Source organism: Octodon degus, unplaced genomic scaffold, assembly GCF_000260255.1.
Source record: "Octodon degus isolate 3935 unplaced genomic scaffold, OctDeg1.0 scaffold00076, whole genome shotgun sequence".
In the NCBI taxonomy this organism is placed as follows: domain Eukaryota; kingdom Metazoa; phylum Chordata; class Mammalia; order Rodentia; family Octodontidae; genus Octodon; species Octodon degus.
In genome coordinates, this window is record NW_004524652.1 from 2456031 (window position 1) to 2465714 (window position 9684).

Sequence of the window (9684 nt, forward strand, 5' to 3'; positions counted from 1 at the left end):
GAAACGGAAGGTGACATAAAGTGTTGCCCGTGCACTGCTGTTGGACGGCGCCGCCTCTGGCCCGCCGGGTTCCAGTTTGTAGCTGGACTGCTGTGTTTGTGGCTGTGTCTTTGGTATATTTTTATTATAAAAGCATCTCCAGTGTGAGCCCAGACCCGACTCTTGAGTGGTTGTCCACGTCTGTCATTGGCTCAGCCTGGAGGCAGGCAGCGCTGTGGGAGGCGATTCCTGGGGCAGCCCTGGTGAAGGGCGCCCTCCTGGCCCCGGCGGGGTGGCCAGGCCAGTTCTGAGGCGCTGTGCCACTGCACACCTGCAGGGAGCAAGAGCCCCTCGCTCACACGCCGCGGAGCGAGTCCTGAGTGCAGGTGGCGGTGGTGGTGTCATGCAAGCGGCTTAACTCCCTTCAGGGAGCTGCAGGCACTGTCCAGGAGATAGGAGACTGTGCCTTCAGAGGTCGCTGACCCGGGTGGCTCAGACGCTAGCCCTGGAAGGAATCCCTCTGCGCGCAGCCCATCCGACTGACCGAGCACTAGCAGAGCCGCTCTGCTGGGAGACAGCCCTGGGCCCCGTGGCGGGTGTGCCACCCCAGGAGTCCTGAAGCCTCTGGCTAGGGCACCCAGACAAACACAGATGGGGGACATTTGCGCTCTGTCCATGTCCACGCCTCTGTGCTGGCCACAGGCACCTAGGGCACTTGGCAGTGAGCTCCATGGGATAGCTCTCTGACCCCTGGAAGGGGGGTGGGTGCAGCTTTGCCCAGGTGCCACAGCAGCATTGCCAGGACAGTCCCCAACACCACAGTTAAAAGCGGGAAACTTAGTTGGCCCTCAGCTTCAGGGGATTTACCTGGGGTGTGCTGCCCCAAAGCAGGAGGGTGTGGGGGACCAGACGTGGAGCAGAACAGTGCATGGGAGCCAGGACCAATGCAGAGCCCAGGACCTGCCACCACAGCCTGCCCGGACACACCGGGAAAGAGCCTCACAGGTCCCTCGGACCTTGCTCCAGATGGTCAGCTCAACAGCCATAGTAGTGTGGCGCAGCAGGACGCCCATCCTGGTTTCTGATGGCCACCAGGCGTGTAGTCGGGACAGTGGAGCGGGCTGCCCTCTGCCCTGCGCTTGGCTTGCTGGGAGAACCCACTGTCCACTGCCTGCCCGGGGAACTGTGGTGGGCAGCATGGCCGAGTGGTCATCGCAGCAGCCCTCCAGGCCCTGCCGAGGTGCTGGCCTGCTGAGCGCTACTCACAAAAAATGGGCGATGGCCAGGACTACCAGGTTGCTCCACGTGGTGCAGAATGTTCATCACTTGAAAGTCAGAGCAGTGAGGAGACGAGGGACTGGGACGTGTGGAATTGCTGTGTGCCACAGAACGCTCACTCTGTCACAATGGAGCAAATATACGGGGGTTCTCAAGCAGACCAGAGCCACTTTAGGGAACATGCTAAAGTGGTCTCAGACTGTCTTTCAAGAGGAGGGTCTTTTGAAGGAAATCACACAGAAGTGCTGTGCTGAGTAAGTACATTGAAAGTGACAGAAGTCAGAAATGGTAGAGACCGGCCTCAGCCACCTTGCTCTGTTCCGGACCTGGTGGCTGACCTGCTTGAGGAGGAAGCGGCCCAGGCCGGGGCGGTGCCCAGAGCTGTGGGGCCAGTGTGAGCGACAGGGCCACAGTGGCTGGCCTGGAGCCAGTCCTCACCGCCACCCCCAGGGGTGCAGGACCCAGCGCAAGGGGCCGTGAAGGCCTGGGTGGGCCACGAGTGGAGCCGCCAGGGCCATGGTCACAATTTAAAGCCCAGCCCCGGCAACTTTGTCAGATCCTGCCCCAAATAAAACTGTGACTGTGTGTTTCTTCCTGGGGCCTTCTGGTCCAGAGTCACTCATTCCTTCAACAAAGCTCCGACCCGAGTCACAGTGTCCCCCCAAGACTCCTGTCTTCTGGAGTTGCACATGGCCTTACTAAAAACAAGATCTTCCCAGCTTGGAATTGAATTACGGTGGGGTCAGCCTAGATTAGGGTGTGACCTTAATCCAGCCCAGCATGGCCAAGGGCCGGAAGTGCAGGAGGCAGAGCAGGGGTGACCAAGGCCCACCAGGGTGCTGGGTGGCATCTTTGGCCAGAGTGATGGACCAGGTGCTGTTATGAGGGTGCTCTGAGCCCCTTGGGCTGTGACATGGCACAGCTGCATAGAGGAGTGGAGTCTGTTTCTGAGGGTCACCCACACAGCCTCTCTGAACAGTGGGGGGTTCTTTCTCAGGGTTCCATGGGCTGGTCACTGGGCAGCGTTGACCTGGGACCTGCCTGGGCAGCTCCTGGAGAACTTGATCCAGCATGTTGCTCACCACCACCCTCCGGCCTTGCTCAGGGCCAGCTGTCCTGGTGCTGCTGCTCTGCGCAGTGGCCAGCCACGCAGTGGCAGCCCAGATGCAGCCATGAAGCACAGTCCACAGCCCTGCATGTTAGAGGCCTGGGTGCACGGAAGCGCCTTCCCTGCTGTAGCACAGTCACCAGCCCGCTCCTCTCGGCTGGTGGTGCCAAGGACCAGCGGCATTCAGGCTTGCTTTCGACGCACCCAGGCATGAATCTCTGCGCTTTGTGTCATGCATAATTCACCTAGTGCAAGGACAGACCGCAAGCAAGAGAATCTGTCCTGGGATGGGAGTTAGGAAGGACACAGTCTCCCCAAGCTGCCTGCAGCGTCTCGGCCATTTCCCGGGGGCGTTTGCTCTGGGATCTCGGCTCTCTGGATCCCGCATCCACCCACCCTGTGCCCCTGCCCCCAGGGCCACTGCAGGCTGCTGCCAGTGCGGTGAAACGCTTGCCCCGCTTATTAAGGTGCGCAGAGCCAGCGTGGGGTTGCGTTTCCCGTTTGCTCTGTGATTTAAAATACACCGGGAAACTGAAGATCGAGACTAAAGCCGAGGCCACGGGGTTTGGTACCACAGATGTTTCTGGGCTCAGCAGCCCCCTATGCAAAATCTGCGGCAGACGTGCCTGGAAAAGTGTGACGCACTCGCTGGGTACTGGTGCTGTGGCCACCCTGAACTGACCCACGCGCGTTACCACACATACTGATTCTTTGTGATGAAAGCGCTCCAAAGTGACGACTTCTTAGCAGGCCCCAGGACCCCCGTGCCGTGCTGTTGACAGCAGTCTCCGCCTGCTGCGGCCCTTCTCTGGAGCCCAGCCCTTCCTGTCGGCTCTGGGAAGTTCTGGCCTGCTCTGGGGAGGCGGAGTCCAAGGCCCCCGACTCCAGGCTGCCCTGCTTTAGAAGGACTCCTCCGGGTGAGGCAGCTCCCTGCTTCTGCACTACTGCCACCCTGGGTCCTCACCGCAGATTGGGGGGAGGCGGCAGGGGCGGAGCCACGGGCTCCCAGGAGAAGGCAGAGGGGGAGCAGCAGCCAGGAAGCCAGCCCCAAGGCCTTGGAGTGAGCAGGCGGGTTTCCGGGTTTCCGGGGCCTCTGGGAGCAAGGCTGCCCCGCTCACTATATTAGAGTGTACTCTTTAAAAAGTCAACATATATGCAAAAAATGCACCGTGGACAGGACGTCCTAGTGTTACACAAGGGTAGGCCCCGCTCCTGCCTGCGGGGCCCGCAGGGGCGGGGTTTACTGGACCTGGGAGCTGTTTGTCAGGAGGTTCCAGCCACGGCCCTAGCACAAGCCATGCCTGCCTGCTCTGATCGACTGTGAGCCAGGATTTATGGTGCCCTTCTGCGTGAGCCCCTCTTCTTCCAAGGTGGACAGGGAGGGACCCAAATCCATCCGGAGCTGGAGGGAGCGCTTCCTGATCCCATGTGGTTGGAGCAGGGGTGGGGGAGTGTCCCAAGGTCACCTGTGGCCCCAGACAGCCCCAACAGCCACAGTTGTGGTTCAGCCTCTGGCACTGCCTTCCTGTGGACCCAGCTGTGGACTTTGGGCTGCTGCTACAGATTAGCAAACTGTTGCTCGCCCTGCTGCTCCAAACAGCTGGAGCTCATCTTCCCTGTTCCGGAGGCCTGAACCCAGCAAGTGGGGCACCACGGGGAATGTCCTCTCTCGCCTCTTCCTGTGGCTGTTGGAGCCCTTGGCTCATGGCAGCTTCTCCCCTATCTCAGCCTGCACCTGTGTCCCTAGCTGTCCTTTCAGTTTCTCCCAAGAACCCTGCTTGGGTGGAGGACATTTCTGTTCCAGGATGGCCTCCTCGCCATCCTTACTCTGCACTGCCCCCTTTCCAGGTAAGGCCACACCCTGCACTTCTGGTTGGACTTGAACTTGTGGGACGCTGTTCACACCACCACCCTCAGCCCAGAGGGTCGGGAGATTCTCCATGGAAACACCAACTGCTGAAGACCCCACTAAACAGTCCAGATTGGGTTCCAGCCCCCGGGGCACCCATGGGAGCCAGGCCGCCTTTCTGTGGGGCCATCCTCACTGCCCAGGCTCGAAGCCCCGCTGCCCTGTGCCCAGGGACCGCCTGCCCAGCATTAGTCTGCGGAGTGCTGAGTAAGCGCTCCTTGTGGACGGCCTTGTGACCCTTTCACAGCGAGAGGAAGTCGGCTCCCGCTGAAGAGCCCAGCGGTGGGGAAGGCGGCCCTGCGCCCAGGCTGCAGAACCTCCTGAAGGAGGTCGGAGGAATCAGCCCCTGGAGAGCACTTCAGACCCCTTCTGTGAAGTAAGGCGTTTCGCCTGTGCTCCTTAGCACAGCTGGCTCGTACTCGAGTTCATCCGACAGACCGGGCCTCCCGTGGTCTCCCCTCGCCTGCAGTTAGGGGATCTGGGTTCTGCTCCGTAGTGGCTAGAGAGATTCATCAGCACTAGAGAAACGTACTTGTGGTCCTAGGGCTGCGAGCCGCCGAAAGCCACCGGGTGGCTGGAGCAGCACGGGAAGGGCGCCTGCGCGCAGGCTCCGGGGCAGCCGGCCCTAGACCCTCCGCTTGTATCTTGTGTGTTACATTTTATATTGATATTCTTCTTATCGGTGTAAACACAGCGCAAGCAGACCCGTTGTCAGAAAGGCGCACCCTTCCGTCAGTTTCTTAGCATAAAGGTCTCCACTGTTCACCGCTGCTGCTGCTGCTCGGGGTAATGCCGCCCGCCTCGCGCCTCCCTCGTGACCTCCCCCCCCCTCTGCACAAAGGCTATCCTCTTTTATTAACTCTTCAAACATTTAAATGACTAATAAAATATTCAGCCCAAATATCTTCACAAAGTCCTTCCGGTGTGCACACAGAGGACTTTTAACACATGTACTTCGCCACAGAAAACCTCTCCACCAGATGCCCTCTGTTTTGATACCTTTTGCCCAGCGTAGATGCGGTGAAACTAAACTGCCATTTCCCTCCATTCCGACACAGAATACAGATTTGTCTAATTAAATACAGAACTCTACCCACAGCCTCTCCCTCCCTCCCGGCTGGGTTTTCATAGAACAGTCTTGTGGTTTCAGAATTAAATCTGGCTGGTGGTTTGCCTCTCATTGTTTATTTTTTCTGCGCCTCCTGAGCTCCCCTGGGGCTGTGCTTCATGTCTGTCTACTTTCGGTTTTTTCTTTTTCTTACTGTTTTTCTGCTTCTTTTAATGATTGCAATTTGCTAAAAGCTTCTGAGAGCCAACATTTGTGATGCTCCATTGTTTGAGCGTCCTGATTAAAGACCTGTGTCTGATGGGAGCCAGATGCAGCACATCTCCAGTTCCCACAGACTGTCCTGGGGACACGCCGGGATGCACAGGCAGGCTTCCGAAGCATCCCTTCCGAGCCACATGTCCCTGAGATCCAGCTGCAGAAGGCGCAGAACGGGACCGGCACGCTGCTCCGGGAGCTTCCCACACCAGCCGAACCCCACTGAAGCAGTATGAGGCCCGCTCACAGATGTGCTCATGGACGGACGGACAGTAGATCTGAGCTTCTACAGTTAGAACCTGTCTGCGGAGAAGAAATGACCCAAGTCGGAGGTTCGATCCCAGCCCTGCTGGCCCTGTTCCTGGGCATGCTGAGACAGCTATTGAGATGGCATGGCAGTGTACGCCTGCAAGACCCGCACATGGGCAGCTGAAAACAGGAGAATCACTGCGGGCAAAAAAAAAGACTGCTGCTTTTTTTTTTTTTTTGGAATGGGGGATAGAACTTAGGCCTTGTGCTTACCAGGCAGGCACTTATCCTACTCCCCGGCCCTAGGAGAATTGCTACAAATCTCATCTGTGTAGTGAGACCCTGTGGACCCTGCACTAAAATATGAAAAGAAACCCCAAAAAACAAAAAACCAAGATGGCTGCTAAAACAATACCCAATGTCTGATGTCCACTTCTCCCCGTGGGCCCGGGATCCATGCAGTCTAGGCGGGTTCTGTGGCACAGTTCCTCATAGCTGATGGTTCTGTGCTGTTGGACACGGCCGTCAGGCAGGTGGCTGCTGCAGGCTGTGCCAGGAAGCACCGCTGGGCTCGCTTCTGCACAGTGACATGGCAGCAGCGGCTGGCTTTTCCTGCAGCCAGTGACCAGGAAGAGACGGAGCAAGAGACAAGGACAGGGACACAGGCAGGGACACTCAGCCGCCCCCTGGGCGCTTGTGAGCAGTGGCACGGGATGGCCACCAGAACAGCTTGGCCATGCTCTCGGGGACACAGGTCTGCCCCGCCGCGCGCTTTGCCCCGCTGGACTGAGCAGCCTGCGGTGTGCAGTCTGCTGCCAGGCCAAACTGGGTGAGCTCTGCTCCATAAACTCGCCACATGAGTGGTCCCTGCTCCCAGGCACAGGTTGGCATGCCGCCCAAGGGCATGTGTGCGTCACTACGAAAGCAAATGCTGGCTTTATACTCAGTGCTGAATGTGTAGGCAGATTTGTGATGGCATTCACAAGGGTTAGGGATTTCATCTGCACCCGCAAAACTTGCCGAGCCTGTGCTCTGATTTTATGAACTGATGAGCGGATTCAAAGCGTGACCGCCGTAGCAGGTGCTGTAACAGGCCTGCGGCGAAGGCGTGCGCCCTGTGGTGGTCGGCAGTTCCGACAGGAGCCGGCCCACCCTGCCCTCTGTGCTAGCACGCGAAGGAAGCGCGGGCCGGGACGACCGGCTGCTTCCAGGGAGCAGCGCCGCGGCCGTGCTCGCCGTGAAGTCCTCCGCAGCAGCCGCGTGAGAGCGTCGTCCTGGAGCGACAGCAGCCTCACCGGCCGGCCAGCGGAGGCGGAATGAGGGCGGCAGGCGCGGGGCTGCCCCCAGGGGCCCGCGCAGGTGGGAGCTGCGTCCGCACGCAGCAAGGCCGGTGGGTTCCCATTCGCTAACGGAGTAGTCGTTTCTTCTGTTTTCTGTGTCTGCGTCCTGTGCCACTCCACAGGCTTTCTGATGAAAGGATCCCAGAACACTGTGCTAGCGCCCCGAGAAGTTGCCCAAAGTGGCCTTCTAGCCCCGCGATGACACATTCAGCTTTATACTCCAGGAATGTGAACGCGGGCGGGCGACTCGAAAGGACGCCTGCGCCTCTGCGTTCGCAGCGGGGCTCCTACCAGAGTGGAGGGTGAAAGCAGCCCAGCGCCCCCCAGTGGAGGACTGGGCCAGTGTGCGGCGCACCCACGTGGGGAATATTACGGGGCCACGAAAAGGAAGCCAAGGGCTGCGGTGTGGATGGCGCAGACCAGGAGGCTCCCACGCAGTGCCTAGAACGCTGTAATCCCTGCGGGCAGGAGGCAAGTGTCATGGTGGGTGGGGCCGAGGGACAGTGCTTGCTTCTTGGGCACACTGCTCCCTTGAGGCCTCAGTTTGAAGGGAGACAGAGGCCCACACGCAAGTTACACACTTGAAGGGGTTCTTTTTATACTTATAGTTTTTTTTTTTTTTAACGTACTTGGTACAGGGTCTTGCTACACTGCTTGGACTCAGTGATCCTCCTGTCTCAGCCTCCCCAGCACTGGGATTACAGGCGGGTGCTACCGTGCCCAGTCTTGGTGGCTAGTTCAGCATGCCTGGGGGCAAGGCCAGCGCGGTATGCGGTACCAGGGATTGGACTCTGGTCCCTGTGCTTGCTGAAGCAGGCACTTCGTCCATTGAGCTATGTCACCGGCCCACTTATGTAGATTTCATCTCACAAAAAAGCCAGATATTGTGACGGCACCCCAGGCAACTACAGGCCCCTGGAGGCATGCCTTGTCCCACCCCACCCCCACCCTAGGCAGGTGCAGCCCACCATCAGGGTCCAGCTGCTGCAGCCCCTGTGGCCGGGAGGTGGGGAGGAGCTGTGGTGTGAGCCTGTGCGGCGCCTGTGCCTCTGTGTGCGTGTGCTCTTGCGCGGACTCATGCGTGTGCCTGGACGTGTCTGCATGTGTGTCGTGTGTGCCCCCATGTGTGTCGTGTGTATGCCTCTGCTACTGTGGGTAAGGCGGTGCCTGTGTGTGCCCATGACCACGCAGAGGCCCTGTCACGGCCTCAGGGTCGCCCTCCCTGGACTGGCTAGTCACAGGCACAGCGCCGCCTGGGTGACTCCTGAAGAGAGGTGCAGTCCCTGGTCCAGAGCCACTCTGTCACCTCAGCTGCTCCTAGTCAGTGGGAGTTGCTGCACTGTGCAGCCACTGCAGGCTGTCCCCTGCCGTCCTCCAAAACCTTTTACGCACTCCCTCCTCACTGTGGAGAGCAGCTGTCAGAAGCCCATCTTCCTTTAAAACAAGGAAGCACGTACATCCTTTGATAAAAAGGCTCTGCTCAGGAGAGAGCTGGCTGTGTTCCTTTTAGTCATGGCCAGCAACAAAGTCACCCTTTCTTGCAAGGAAGTGCATGTCCCAGGAAGGATGGTGCTGAGATTGGGCCGGGTGAGGAGGGGAGTGGGACCCTGAGCTGTCCTCACCCTCGCCTGGCTATGAGACTGACCCGGAGGTCAGAGGAGCGGCCTCAGTACTGCAGCCCTTGATGTCTGTTGGTCTGTCCATCTGTCCGTAAGGCTAACGGCGAGGATTTCTGTGGGGCGTTGTTCCCCTGGCCGAGTAGATTGGACATTGGAATGTGTTGAGACGCAGTGTGGACGTAGCCGGGGGCCGGGCAGCACCTTGCAAGGGCTGAAGCCGTCTGCCCTCTGAGGGCCGCATATCCTGTGACCTGCTCATGCCTGGAGCTTGGTCAGGTCCCGCCATCTGTCCTCTCCTGGGTGCCTGCAGTTGCCTGTGTCCCAGGTGAGCCTCCCCCTATGGTCACCCTCTGCTTTCTCCCCCCCACCCCGTCCCCTCTGCCCCTCCTTTGGTCTTTCCACGCAGGAGCCACCTGCCTCCTGCAGACCCACCTGGGGTTTCCTATAAAGAAGCTGAGTGTTTTCAGATACCGCAGCCCCACGCTGTGTCATGTCCTGGGGCTGTGGAGCCGAAGTGCCTTAAGTCCTAGGAAACCACAGAACCTCGGGCTCACTCCACTCTGGATGTTCAGAGTGGAGACCTTCGCTCCCCAGCTGGCTGTCGCTGGGCTCGGGTCCTGGGCCGTGGCCACAGCGCGGGGCTCCACCGCACGGCTCCGCTTCCCTCTTCCCACAGGCTCTCTTCCACCTCTCGCAGGCTGACTTTCTGCTTCCCAGAGGCTGGCCTCTGTGATTGTGTGGAGGGCGCATTCTGAGACATCCCTGTCTTGGGACTCTGGGCAGATAGCATTCTGGGGCCACTCCCTGGCCCAGGAACTGCGGTGTCTCCGGGGATGGCACGAGAAACAGAAATCCCACAGTTCACATGAGATGCTTGG